Source organism: Rhinoderma darwinii, chromosome 3 (genome assembly GCF_050947455.1).
Source record: "Rhinoderma darwinii isolate aRhiDar2 chromosome 3, aRhiDar2.hap1, whole genome shotgun sequence".
NCBI lineage: Eukaryota > Metazoa > Chordata > Amphibia > Anura > Rhinodermatidae > Rhinoderma > Rhinoderma darwinii.
In genome coordinates, this window is record NC_134689.1 from 341948526 (window position 1) to 341964116 (window position 15591).

The window sequence follows — 15591 nt, forward strand, 5'->3', positions numbered from 1 at the left end:
GTAAATAAATTTGAACCACTTAATGACCAGCCTGTTTTAAACCTTAATGACCAAGGTAAGTTTTTCCAGCGTCGCATTCCAAGAGCTATTACTTTTTTATTTTTGCGTCGACATAGCTGTATAAGATCTTGTTTTTTGCGGGACAAGTTGTATTTTTTAATAGCACCATGTTGGGGTACATATTATTTATTGATTAACTTTTATTACCTTTTTTAGGGGGGGAAGAGAAAAAAACTGACATTTCGCCACTCTTTTTTGCGTCCTAAATCTACGCCGTTTACCGTTCAGTATAAATAACACAATAACTTTATTCAGTGGGTTGATACGATTGCAACGATACCAAATTAGTTTAGATTTTGTATGTTTTACCACTTTTACACAGTAAAAACGCTTTTTTAAAAAAAAATTTTGTTTTTGTGTCTCCATATTTGAAGAGCCATAAAGTTTTCATTGTTCCGCCTATGCAGTTGTATGAGGGCTTTTTTTTGCGGGACGACTTGTAGTTTTTATTGGTACCATTTTGGAGTAGATGCGACTTTTTGATCACTTTTTATCACATTTTTTTTAAGTCAGGGTTCATAGAAAACAGCAATTTTTCCATTGTTTTTTATGGCGTTCAGCGTGTGGGTTAAATAATGTAATAGCTTTATAGTCGAGGTCGTTACTAGTAAAGCAGTTTGTAAGGGAAAAAAGTGGCTTTTTCTTTTTTTTTCTTCACATTTTTTTAAAATTACAATTATGAAACTTTTTTTTTACTTTTTTACTAGTCCCACTAGGGAACTTTAATATGTGATCCTCCGATCGCTATTATAATACACTGCAATACTTTTGTATTGCAGTGTATTACTGCCTGTCCATTTAAAATGGACAGGCATCTGCTAGGCCATGCCTCTGGCATAGCCTAGAAGGCATTCACTACAGGCAGACCTGGAGCCCTTTATTAGGCCCCCGGCTGCCATCGGAGAAACAGACACTCGGCGATCTTATCGCCGGGTGTCAGTGGGATGAGAGGGAGCTCCCTCCCTCTTTCCAAAACCACTCAGATGCGGCGCTCGCTATTGAGCACCGCATCTGAGGGGTTAAACGGGTGAGATCGATACTTATATCGATCTCACCTGTTCGACCAGGGATGCCCTCAGCTACATCTGGTAGCTGAGCAGGGAGATTTAACGGCTGTTTATTTATTCTGATGCAGCGCCGTAAAAAGGCTTATGCATCAGAATAAATAACATTAGTGGACGCCATGAAAAGGCGTATTGGCGGTCACTAACGGGTTAAAGGCTATGTACACCTTTGAAAACGTTGTTTTTTGTTTTTTTTTTTATATAAAAATGTGTATGTCTGTATTTATTATTATTTTTAAATTTTGAGATACAGCTACTTTGGATCCTGTATACAGAGCAGCTGTATCTTCCATTGAGACCTGAATCCTTCAGGTCAGCGCACTGACGGGTTCGGTGAAAGTGGGTCGATCCACGTGTTATCGATCACATCCAAGTTATAAACTGAGATGTGATGGATAACAGCTCGATCATGTGTGTCAGAAACACCCAGGACGCGCTGTCACTGAACCCGTCAGTGCCGCTGGCCTAACAGGTACAGGTTTCAGCGCTTGATACAGCTGCTCTGTATACAGGATACAAAACAGCTGTATCTCAAAAAGAAAAATATTGTTTTATAAAATGTAATTACAAAGTTTCACTGAACACGTTTTCAAAGGTGTACATAGCCTTTAAAAACAATAAATGATTTTTTTTTATAGTACTAGAGGATGAATAATAAAACCTGGAAATGTTTTAAAAGTATCAAGTACATATATTATAGGTTGTGAATTCATCACCACATATTGGCAGTATAATACAGAACACAGAGACAATTTATTGTTGTATCTTATTGTGTGGCTTTACATAAGACAGCAGGTAAACCTCCTACATGGTCTTAAAAGGTTTGTCTTATAATAAACACTGGTGGCAAATCCCTATCCCATGTCACCAAGGTTTGAATGGCAGGTTTCCAACCGCTGTAACCCCTGCTGACCCTAGAATAGAGTGGGTGCAACGTTAGGAAAGCTTTTGTTCCAGTTGGCTCCATTTGGCTGCATGGATTGACTATAATTGGTGGGAGTCACAGCAGTTAGACCCCCACCAATTGGATATTTGGGGCATATCCTAACAATATGCCACCAATGTCTATGATAAGTCACTGCATAAAAGATGCAGCTCCAAAGAGTTAAATAGTAATTTATATGTAAATAACCAATGAGTCTTTCAGAAGTGAATTAACATGTAAAATATCTACCACACACAATATAGAAATAGTGTCATCTCAACAAGTAGGAACTAGACAGAATATAAACAGCATGGGATTGTGCTGCAGAAAGCATTAATCTTCCAGACGTAGACAAGCTTGGGTCAGAAGAATTCAGAATTCTCAGGCACAAGAAAGTCTCATAAGGCTACAAATGACACCCAAGAAGACAAAGCATTGCCAAAAATCAAAGCAAAAGATGCCCTCCGTGTCAGCAAAAACAGGGCTTCATTGTACTAATTTGTTCACCAACTTCCAGCACAACAGTCACTATATTGTATATTGTCATTGGTAGAGAAGAAACATAGTATAGAAAGAAAGGGCAGTGGGAAAGACAGGAACGTCCATCAATAATCACACATTTCAGGCCAATAATACAATCTGGTGGAAATACATGGACGGTTTCTTCCATAAATACCAAAGAGGTTTGTCAGGCTAATCTTATGTCTTTGATGCGATGCCATAGTATACTAAGTATCATTGACGCAAGCCACCTCATTTCTGAAGGTAACTAGGTATGATATGCAACGTGATGATTAATATATGGAGCTCCTTCCTCTTATCTAAATGCTCCACCAAAAAAAAGTACAGTATACAGTTTCATACAGCTCTGCAGAAGCCAGAAACCACTGGTTAGGTTAGCTCATGGCAGCTCAGCACCTAATGTATACAGTATATACCATTCCTATAAAAGTGTGGAGAAGAGAGAGGCAGAAAATCCAGATGACCGCCCTGGTTGCAACCAAGGTTGCACTTTACATGAGGAAGAGGCCAGTTCGGCTTCGAAACGCGTTGTTTTTATGTACAAGTACTCATTCAATTATCTTAACTATTAATACTATTCAATACAGTTAAAGGATTCTTTACCACAATAAGTGATGGAAGTGATGGCTAGAATTTCCTGATCCTCAGAATAAAGGGCTCAACACGCTAGTTAAGAACTGCAGCACCTTTACAGTTTTCCCTGCACGACAGGTAGCCCTTCGTTTGAATGGAGCTCCTGTCCACCTTTGGTCACTTATGGGGGAATTTATTAAGAGTGGTGTTTTATACGCCAGCCTTATTCTAAAGTACACTGGAGTAAGATGCGTCTAAATTATTAAGAGGCGCACGCCTCTTAATAAGTTTGGTGCATCTCTGGCCATCCGTGCGACATAAATTCAAATCTACACCAGTTAGGAGCTGGCATAGATTTGCACTATAGTTTAATTTCTGGTATGAATGATAGTAATTGTTGCACTTGACCAGTATCCAGGATACAATATAGGTGTGGCAGTATAACGCTCTACGACCTCCCATAAATAGATGTCAATCCACGCCGCTGTATTCTCTTTCAAACCGGAAGAAGCAGGTCCAAGGCAAAACTCGAGTTGGGAAATTTAAAGGTTGATGCCACGTGGATTTTATCTTTGTTAAATGCGATTTTAAACTGCTCATTTGTGAATATAAATTAAAACCCCTTAAAAAGTCCCTGGCTGTTGTAAACTTTATTGCACTATGTTGGATATATCCTCTCATTCAAACAGCTGAGACAATAACAGAAATACCCGTAGGGGGGTAAGCACAAGGGTTCATTTGTGTACCTTTAGTTGAGTGTGTTTTCTATTTTTAGGTAGCGATGACACCCTTAGGTGTAGAGAGTTTTATTGCAGGGTAATCCCAGACAGGATAGCTGGCCTGGGACACCATGGATTATGGCTCTGCTGTTAGAGTTAGGTGGGACCCCGCCAGGTCCAGGGCTGCCTAGGCTGCTAGGCAACATTCTGTACAGATATTGACCATGCCAAGAACCCATCATGAATACCCCGTTACGAACCTGGAAACAAAGCGCTGTGTTGGTAAGGGAATACAGCAGTGTTGATCGACATCTATTCCTGAGTGGTCAAGGAGAGTTATACTGCTTCACTGATATTGTATCCTGGATACTGGTCGAGCAAAATATTTGGAACCTTTCTGAAAGTTGGACACATTTCTCTATTGTTACTGCACCCAGTATATATAATATTGTGTCTGTTGGAATTATTGTATATTTGGCAAGCCATGGGTAGCACCGCCTCTCCCCGGCGAAGCCCCACCCACTTTTTTAAAGTGGCGTAAACAAGTTTTACTATTTTTCTACTTTTCTACAACAGAAAACTTACGTTTATGGTTTGATAAATTCTCCTGTTATTTCAAAGGATCGGTGTGGGTCCTAGAGGTTGGAACCCCACAGATCTGAATGCTATCGTATATATTCTAACAATACCCTGTAACACTAAAAGATGGAAATACATCTTTAAACACACTGTAATTGACAGCATTGTAAGGATTACACTATATCTAAGACTCTTCAGAGAATACTACAGTAGTACATTGCAGCACATTATGTTTTACACGTATTCTGCTGATCCCCACAAACTGCATATAACATATATTATGAGAGGTGTAGCTATAAGGGGGGCAGAGATAGAAGTCTCTACCAGGCCCTGGTTTCTTACGGGAACCAAATGCCCCTCGTTCACAAAAGATCCCAGTATTACAAATGACACATTGTAGATGGGGGTGACAGTTACAGATTTTGCATTGGGGCCCTGGAGCTTCAAGTTACACCTCTGTACATTATAATGCATTATGATAGAGACTTCATTCATATGTGGACCATGCTACTGATAATGTATATAAATGTATACAATGATATAGAGGTTACAAAACAAGTACATAACCTGTTAAGATAGCGTCAGCATATTCTGCAGAGATCGCATCTGTTCCTGTACAGGGACTCACAAACTAATTTCCTTAGGTATTCGGTCACGCACAAATTACAGGGCCAATTCCATAAGAAATGGAATGCGTTTCTAGGGGACTTCCCTACCCATAGGCCTCTTTTGGCCATCAGTGGAGTTGTTCTTCACCTCTTAAAAAATCAGCAAATCATCCAACACACACAGGATATCACCTCCCGGCTCGTACTGGGTTATTCCATGGAGCCAAAAGCAGGCTTTGCACTTACTGGGTGGGACAGCTCAACGCGGGAGACAGAGATTCATCATAGGAAAATGTTCGGGTCTTTATGTCACTCTGACCTCATAGATTGGATTGTACCGAAAGTCGTCCAAACAAAATAGGCCCAGACATTTCCAAAGTCTGGTGTGAAAGGTCTCATCTGTATCAATCCCACAAAGACCAAACTTTTTAACTCTTTATGTACTGCATAGATATTGGCAAGATGCAAACTTTACGTTTGAGATATTATGAGTATTTCCTGGTTTTGTTTCCCAACATGAGGTGAGGTATTATAATACTGCACACAGTACAAATGTACAAATATAACGTCATTAGATATACATTTACAAGAATTAATATATTGCACACATGTAGTCATAGATGTCTTCTGGGAATACAAAGGATGTTTCAGAGCGATAATATGATGAATGTCTCCCAGAGACATGGAAGAAAGACTGGAGATTGTTTTCATCTACACTATAGATACAAGAAATACCTGGGTTTGGTTGATGTGAGAGAAATAGAAACCCCACAGCAGCATAAAATAGTAGAAGACTTGGTCCCCTACGAGCCCAAGCTCCAAAACCATCTATTGTACCTCAGTTCCCTGCAGGCATTTTAGAGGTCATAGCACATTAACATAGGGGAACGTCTGTCCTAGACCTTCACTTCCCACATGCAACTTTTATATTCTTGCTTAGTAAAAGTAAAATTAAAGGGATTGTCTAAAGACAGCTTCTCTCTAAAGAGACTGACTGCCTACACAGGGGAATTGTCATAATAATTGTCGGCCATTTAAATGAATGGCCAACCATGTAATACATGGGCCGAGTCTGCTGGAGCTGGAGGCGCTTTTACTTAGCAGTCCTCCAATCTGGTTTATAAAGAGGGTGCCTATGATGTCCATATGCCCTAATAAGACATATGGACAGGGGTTGTCTTAAAGAGGCTCTGTCACCAGATTTTGCAACCCCTATCTGCTATTGCAGAAGATAGGCGCTGCAATGTAGATTACAGTAACGTTTTTATTTTTAAAAAACGAGCATTTTTGGCCAAGTTATGACCATTTTTGTAGTTATGCAAATGAGGCTTGCAAAAGTCCAAGTGGGTGTGTTTAAAAGTAAAAGTCCAAGTGGGCGTGTATTATGTGCGTACATCGGGGCGTTTTTAATACTTTTACTATTGCAGCAGATAGGCGCTACAGTTGATTCTGCAGCAGCATCAGCGTTTGCAGGTAAGTAGCTACATCGACTTACCTGCTAACGCCGATGCTGCTGCAGAATCAACTGAAGCCTCTGGTGCCGGTGTCCTCGCTCGTCTGACACGATGCAGGACCTGTGAGTGACGTCACAGCGTGATCTCTCGAGAACACGCTGTGTCTGTGCACTGCCAGAAGCTGGGCGTTCTGAAGAGAAGTGGATGATACTTCTCATCAGAGCGCCCAGCTAGTAAAAGTATTAAAAACGCCCCGATGTACGCACATAATACACGCCCACTTGGACTTTTACTTTTAAACACACCCACTTGGACTTTTGCAAGCCTACAAAAATGGTCATAACTTGGCCAAAAATGCTCGTTTTTTAAAAATAAAAACGTTACTGTAATCTACATTGCAGCGCCTATCTGCTGCAATAGCAGATAGGGGTTGCAAAATCTGGTGACAGAGCCTCTTTAATGAGACAGCTCTTTTAACCAAATAAAAACCTAAATAAATAAATGCCCATGACATCATTGGAAAAGAGGAGCTGGCAATATATCATGAAATGTCTGAGAAGGTGGTATCTTTATGACAATCTAGCTCTTATGTTCTCAACCTGTAGTACCTGTACCCCAAGGTTACATGTCATGTCTTTAGGGGGTACTCACATTGTGCTTATGCTGTGCTTTTAATAGGCAGCACAATGTAGGTTCATAGCATGGGGGTACATTGATGTCATTTGTTTGAGTAGGGACTACATGGCTTACAGACTTTGAGAAACACCTATCTAGCCTACTAGTAAGAAAAGAAACAAAATGTCTCACAATGTCAATCAATAAGCTATAGATGTGTGATCATAGTTATAAAAATAATCAGTGAGTGGATGTGAAGTCCTCGTAGCATGGCTGATCAGTCCAGAGAAGTTGAGGCGGGAAATGGAAATTCTATCTTCACTAGACTACGAAAAAGCTTGTCCCAAACTGCACCATGATTGATTGTTCAAGTACTCATATCTACTCCCAAATAAACGACTCGATAATTGTTGATTATACCCTTTAGACTTCTATTAGATGACTAACAATCAAACAATTATAATCAAATTTTCCATAAATATATCAAAAGCCCTTTATCATAATGTCTATATACAGTATATGATAAAATTCTCACATCAGGATACTGCCTCGTAGCACTAGGACTATTGGATCGAATCTGACCAGATCTGCATGGAGTTTGTATGTTCTCTGGAAGTTCACATGGGTTTTCTCACAATCTACAGTAGTGGTCCCCAAACTGTGGTTTCTCAGCTGTTGCAAAACTACATCTCCCAGCATGCTGGGGGTTGTAGTTTCACAACAGCTAGATAGCCACATGTTGGAGACCAGTGCTGTACAGAAATATGTAGTAATGTTGGCTTCCAATGAAATTGTGTCTACAGTGTTTTTGCAAGTGAAATTAGTTTGTGAGCAAAACTCGGGATGTGGGATCATCTATTCAGTACAGTATATTGAGTCCCTTGAATTTATGATACATTTCAACAATGCAAATATTTTATACCAAGTTGCATTTACTATAAGGCTTATGATCCTATGTGAGTTTTTGCCACCGCTGAGGAAGCCATAATACAGAGTATTTAATGCTCTTCATAGTTATACATTTTATATGGGGCACATTAATGTAGAGCCTGAGAGATGAGCTTATGGATGAGCCTTTCTTTTCCTCACTCACATCTGCACATCCCGCTGTTTTCGAGCTGTGGTCAGAGCAGTCGATGAAATGGATGTATCTGGCAGGAATTACACGCTTGTCTTCCAACGAAAACAGAATACTCAGGAAGAACAAGAAATGAGAGATAGGCCTCTGATTTACATTGCTCTGGCAGAGGCGAGCTCACAGTCCCCCTGCATATTTTAACCTTCCAGCATTCAGCTTATGGCATAGGTTATTATTTGGGGCGCCAGACATTTCCCACAATTTGTCACATCAGCGATTTTTGATTTCCTGGCACTGGGCTTAGAAGTATTTCCGAGCGACTATACCAGCGGATTATTCAGAAACGTACAAAACAGAACACTGCTGACTTGGTATGACATTAACGTTTAACTCCACTCAGAATATAACAATTCTGGTGTGCTTTCCTGTGGTATACTTGCCAACTTCTGAAAAGGCTACATTAGGAAGATTCTGAAAGCCTAGAATAAAGCGGTGAGGAGGAGGTGCGCGCAATGCACTGTGAACATTTCTTTCCCTTATGCCCCGCTCATTTATATAGGACACCCCCCGAAACTACAGCATGTAAATCACAAATAGTGACCCCCTTCGTGAGTCCTTTAAAATGAATACAGACCCGTAAACTAATACAGACCCCAAAACAAATACTGATCCACTAAACAAATACAGCCCCAGACCCCCTAAATAATTACAGACGCCATAAATACAGACCGTAGACTAGACCTCTAAGTAAATTCAGACCTCAGACTCACTTAATACAGACGTCAAACACCCTAGAAAAAAATACAGACCCCAGAATCACTAAATAAAAACCCCAGGCCCGCTAAATACATATCTCAGATCAGAAACAAGCAATCAGGACGTTGTCAGCAGTGATCCCCGTTAGTAAAAAGAACGACGAGAGGTGAGTATATTGTGAGGATCGGGACACACGGGAGATTTACCTGCTCCTTCAGAAGTCCAGGGGATCTCCCCTTTTTCCACGTTTCTCCCGGACATTCCAGGAGAGTTGGAAAGTATGATAAAATGTTGTGCTCTCAATACCAAATACTGTCACTTTTTAACCCTTTGACCTGGACAAGGAGTTAAAAACATATGGATGGGTATAAGGAAATCTAGAGCAGCTCTACTATGTGAGTACCCCGCCAAACAACTCCTCCTTCCTCAACTTCCTGGGCCCTTGTGAGTATGACATAGAGAAAAAGAATGAGAGGTTAACTGCAGTCACACCGGAATTATAAAGGAACACCACTCCTGATGCACCGTGTTATGCAAAAAAAAAAAAAAAAGATTATGTTGAAAGATAACGGGTGACACATATTGAATATTGCATGCCATTACTTTTTAAATTTGTCAGTAATCAGCTTGGCTTAAAATTACTTATCTCAACCTGCATTATTAATCAGATTTCTCTATCTAAATTTAGATGAGAACTTCTAATATTCAGCAGATTTTACACCTAGAAGAAAGAAATTGATGTGCAAAAATTCTTACATTTTCAAAATTGATATGCGAGCTTTCGTACCGCAACATGTGTTTCCTTTCAATATACAGATGTAGTAGAGCACAGTGCGTTACCTTGATACGTTATCCGTGATTTTCCATAGGAAAGGTAAACCTACTGCATTTTTTTTACTTCAGTCAGCACATTGTATAAAATCAGAGTGCAAAATAAAGAGATGACAGATTAAGCTCTGATATATCAGTACATGTATTCCGTTTTTGAACCATCGTTTTAGAAATCAATTCAATCACTTGCTTAGGTATAGTTAAAAACTTCTGTTTGTTTTCATACCAAGTAATAGTGATTTGGACTGTAGGCTTATATATTATTTTCATTATTATCATCTAGGATAATACAGGATCTTTATAGGATATTGGTATTACAGAGTATGTAGCAGAGTACAGGTAGAATATAGGTGAGTCAGAGTGTGGTGCTAAAAGGACACCTAAAACTACCTGGTAGGAGGAAAACAGATATTTTACCTAGCAAAGAAAACTTAAAATAATCATCTAGTAACATTTTCTATAGGGAAACACCTAAGGGCCTGTTCACATCAGCATTGGCTTTCCGTTGAGGGGTTCCATCAGAGGTTTCCGTCGGGTGAACCCCGCAACGGAAAGTCAAACGGAAACCTTAGCTTCCGTTTGCGTCACCATTGATATCAATGGTGATGGAAACATTGCTAATGGTTTCCGTTTGTCACCGTTCCGGCAGGTTTCCGTTTTTTCGATGGAATCAATAGCGCAGTTGACTGGCAGCTAGTTAAGAATGAACAAGTCACAAAGCTTTTTTTAGAAGCTGTAGGTGGCCTCCCATGGACTTCTGTTTTCTATTCATTTCAGTGGAAGGAGGCCATGCATGCTAGGTCATCTATCCTTTAAAATCAGCCCCAAGACCCATTTAGTTGGTATGGGTATAGCTACAGACGTTGCTGTTGCACCTTGGTCATGGTATCTAGTGACGTAGCTGTAAGGGTCGCGGTTCTCTGCTTGGACCCTATATCTAAGCCTATAATGTGTGATAATGTCTGCTGGGCCCTGTATCTAAGACTCTCATGTGTAATACTGTCTAAAGGGCTCTGTATTTAAGCCTATCATGTGTGATACTGTCTTGCTGGGCCCTGTATCTAAGCCTACCATGTGTTATACCGACTCCTGGGCCCTGTATCTAATCCTATCATGTGTGATACTGTCTGCTGAGCCAATGTATCTAATCTTATCCAGTGACAAAGCTATAGGGGTCGTAGTCTTTTAGACATGCGCTATCTCCGATATATATATACATATATATATATATATATATATATATATATATATATATATATATATATATATATATATATATATATATATATATATATATGTATATATATTTTTTTATTATTATTATTATTATTATTTTAGGGGGGGGGGGCATATGTCTTGGGACTTGTGCTCCTGATCTTTTAAGACCCTAGTAATGCCCCTGACTGCTATTGCTGCATCGATAGGTCACTTAAGGGACCCAGCGTTGGGGTCGTAACTGTCGGCCGTGAAGAGAGGTTGGGGGGCCCAAGAAAAAAATCTAGCACCGGGCCGATAAGTCTTTAGCTATTCCCCTGATGGTGTATGATATGGCCTAAAGACCACACTGATAACTAAGGGGGCTTTAGTACTCTAAATGAAACAGATCTTGAATTGGACCCAGGAGCTTTCAGCTACGTTCCCACCCATTTGATTTGAGAGTCGATGAGCTCATTAAAGTCCATTATATGAGTCCACAGAATCACTTACTGACTAATGGAAAACAACAGTAAACATAACACTAACCAGCAAAAGTGAAGGTTCCCAACAAGAATAATAGCTGAAGCTTCATAAATTAATAGACATAGTTTTATTTTATTATCAAATTAAAGGTTCAATGATAAATTTCATCACCAACAATAAATAATAACTAGGTCATCTTATGGTGATAACATAACAATTAAGAAAAGTTTTTACAAGACCATTAAAAGATATAAGAATCCTGATTGTCAGTTACACAATCGTTATGGTACCCTAATAATGCAACTAAGTTCACAACCCTACCCAATAAAACCTTTCTTAGGGTCAGTTCACACAGAGTTTTTTGACACGGAAACCGCGTCAGAAAAGGCGCCAAAAAAGTCAGAAAATGCCTCCCATTCATTTCAATGGGAGGCGGAAGCGTTTTTTTCCGGCGAGCGGAAAAACCCTCTCGCAGGACAGAGAAGCGATGTGCCCTATCTTCGGGCGTTTACGTCTCTGACCTCCCATTGACATCAAAGGGAGGCAGAGAAAGTATATTTCGAGCCGTTTTTGCCCGTGAAAGGGCGTGAGCGAAAAACGCTGCAAAAAAACGCAGCGAAAAACGCACCAAAAAACGTAGCAAACGGCATGCAGGCAGATCAAAATCTGCCTCAAAATTCCATTGCCTGCAAAAAAACTCTGTGTGAACTTTTTGTAGAAATCTTTCCCTTCCCTTTTCCCGTCCCTTGGTTGAACTTGATGGACATGTGTCTTTTTTCAACCGTACTAACTATGTAACTATGTAACATAGCCTTAAAGTGCCAATCAGGGCAGGGAAATAACCTTGCCACCTGGCTCTCTCCACTGTGAACACAGCAGTTAAATCTCACACTTCCCTGCACCATTGACTTTTTTTAAACAGTGTTCCATCCTGATGTTATGGCTATGCTTATTTTGGTCCCCAGTTAGCGCTTTGGGTGGCTATTGAATGGGCAGATGTGTGAAGGGATCAGGATAAGCGTACACACAGGTCATCATGCATGTCCATTTTTATTATTTTATATATAGTACTTGCTATGTCATAGTATCAAAACAGTCGAGAAAAGGGTGCCACTTGATGAACAAAATAATGCAATAAAGACAGAATATTTACACGTATGCCTAGATACTGGAGGAGCCTCATTGTTAGAAGACCTAAGTATTATATCAGTTGGTATCACTATTCTTAGAAGAATAAAGCCCATCAATAGTTTGAAAGATGTCTGTATTTCCTCTTAACCTTTTGTAAAACTGTAATTTTATTTAAAAAAGTACAAAAAAAATACTACTCTACATTAATTTTGACCTAAGGCCTATTTCAGACGGCTGCATTTTAAGGTCTGTATTACAGCTGCAACACCCAGACCTCATGCGGATCTACTGAATCGGACTAAGCTATGGGTCAGTAGATCTATGTGAGGTTCGGGTGTTGCAACCCTAATATTGACCCTAAAATGTGACGTTTTTCTAAAACTGGCCTAAGCTTGAGGAAAAACCTTCATGACAGTCTGGTCACTTGCCTTGAAGTATGGACTTTAGTAACAAGACCATAATAGGCCAAACATCAGAAATACACTAAATATTAATAATAAAAAAAGCTCCAAATAACCACAAAGACTATAGTCCTTACAGATTTGTGCTCACTATAATGGTCTGCTGGATCTTAGAAGGTGTAAAGTGTTCCACACTAGAATAAATACCACATAATGGTCAGATGCAGGGGGTAATCTCTATCTCCTCTGCAGAAGGCCATGTCTTATATCAACCAGGATCTAAAATAAACAACACAATCCGTACTCCACGTTAATGAGCCTGTATACAAGTGCCAAGTGCCAACTCTTCTGCCAACCATTATGAACAAGAAAGGCTTTATTACACATAACAGTTTTGCTCCAGCTTATATGTAAAGCAGATAAACACTCCTTGATGAAAAAAACAACACTCAAGTGGCTGCTGGTGAATGGGAGACATCATAAAAGACAAGAAGTGTGAACGAGAGGATCCCAGCTCTGGTCTATTTTCTGCAATGAACAGACAAACTGCTAAGAGCAAATGCCCACGAGGAATGTGGAAACTGTTGCCGAATATTATTCTACACTTAAATTTTTTTACCAGATGGTCGATGCTCTGATTCCTAAGTATAATGGGAAAGCTTTTTTCCCCCATATGATCAGTAATTCCCTTCCTCCAATTGTATGGCTACTGCATAAAGTGACTGGCATGTAAATACTCAAATAACCATAAAAAGTATAATACACAAACAAAAATACTGTTTGCATAAAATCAAAAGACTATGTAAATATAGCTCCTTGTACACAACATGAAACATGCTCTAATTTTCTAACATATTATTAAAATTTAGTCCCCAAGGGTTGATTTTAGGGACTGCAGCTGCAGGAGGGGTTATTTGTTTAATTTAGTCTCCTCCATAATCCTTATGTAAAAAAATCCTAATCTATGGACAGGACACTAGTAAACCAAGAATCCTCAGAAGCAATGTCTCTAGGGGAGAATATCTCCATAATACAGCATTTAATGGAACATGGCACATTTTTTTGGGGGAAAAAAACCTGTCTGCCTCCAGGGGCATACGGAAGAACAGTATGGCCACATAGACTTTTATGGGTGCCGTATTATTGCTCCATACAATTTGGCAACTTGTAGCTTGTACGGAGCCGTAATGTGGCCAGGGGCATGGGGCCTTTCACTGATCATTGCGGGTCATCTCACAGCAGCTCTCCACTGATTAATATGTACTATCTGGTTGGAGTGCTCCACTGTGCTATGTACCGTTACATATCAGCTCAACACCACTATGTGCCATCTTTTACCAGTTCTTCACTGATGTCATCTAGTAATCAGTGGTGAGCTGCTGTCAGATGACACACATTGAGCAGTAGAGAGCTACCGTCAGATGGCACATAGTCAATGTGCCATTTTACAGCATTTCTTCACTGGTGCCACCTCACAACAGAAGTTTCAAGAAGCTTAAAAACTGCTGTATGAGAATTCTGGTGTCTCTTACTGCTGAGTATGGTGTGTGATTTCTCAAAGTAATCTACATAATCACAAACAAGAATGCACTGGGACTTTGGTTCTGGCAGAAGACCTTCCTAAAGTTCCCCTTGAGAAAGCAAAGCTAAATAAAACCACATCTCACTGAAATAATCTCACAAAGTCAGATCGCACAGCACAGAGTAAACAGACAGTGACCCAGGAGCAGAGAGAGGATGTGTAGTGAAGTGTTGGGATGTATTCTTCATTATGTCACTTCCCTTCTGGACAAGTCAAACTTCTCAAGCCCTGGTAATGTTCACATCCCCGATGAATGATTTCTCCAACCAGTCTTCATATTTCCTTAAATGCGTAAAACAGCTTCTTCCTTCTCCTTCCCCTCCAGCCATGCTCCATCCTGTGAACTTACAGACACGGACCTACTGTATATTTGTAAAGATATATCGGTAGGAACTTTCATACGCACAAAAGACCCGACACTTTTCCGATGACTCTTAACGCTCTTGGATACATCTGGGCCTTTCAATACATACATTACTAATACTGGGGCACCGTGCAAGTAGTGTGCCAGTCCCACTATACCCACTGTAGCAGACCCTGTTGATGAATCTGCCATACGTGAAAAACCATGCCAGATTGCGACTCTGAAGTCCTGCACACTTTTGCTTACGCATGTGTTGATGTCGTCACGCTATATTTTTCAATGTATTTACGCCGGACAACTGACTAAATACATTGATAAATCTGCCCAATGAGTATACTTTCACATATATTGTTGAATACTCACAATGAAAATGTGTTGAATATCACAATGTAATTCTCCTATAACACAGTAGCTGGAGGAAATAAAGAGAAGAACACGGAATACATGGTATCAAAGAATCACAGTATCCATGGTACCAGTGCTATAAGGCAGCGATGCCAGTCACTGAACCACCAACCATGCTGCTTAGGGCCAACATTAAATTAGAGCATTATATATTTTTACTAACAATGGGGAAGATGTATCATATGTACCCTGCGAGCTGGTGTAAATACATATTAAAATCTGCCCCATTATGTTATGGCAAGAG

The 15591-nt window shown here is 39.9% G+C and overlaps 1 protein-coding gene across 3 annotated transcripts in view; it reads right to left on the reverse strand.

Moving 5' to 3' along the window:
• The window catches only part of ADGRA2 (adhesion G protein-coupled receptor A2), a 167292-nt gene that overhangs the window by 65622 nt on the left and 86079 nt on the right, over positions 1–15591 (reverse strand). The gene's annotated exons all lie outside the window — the stretch shown is intronic.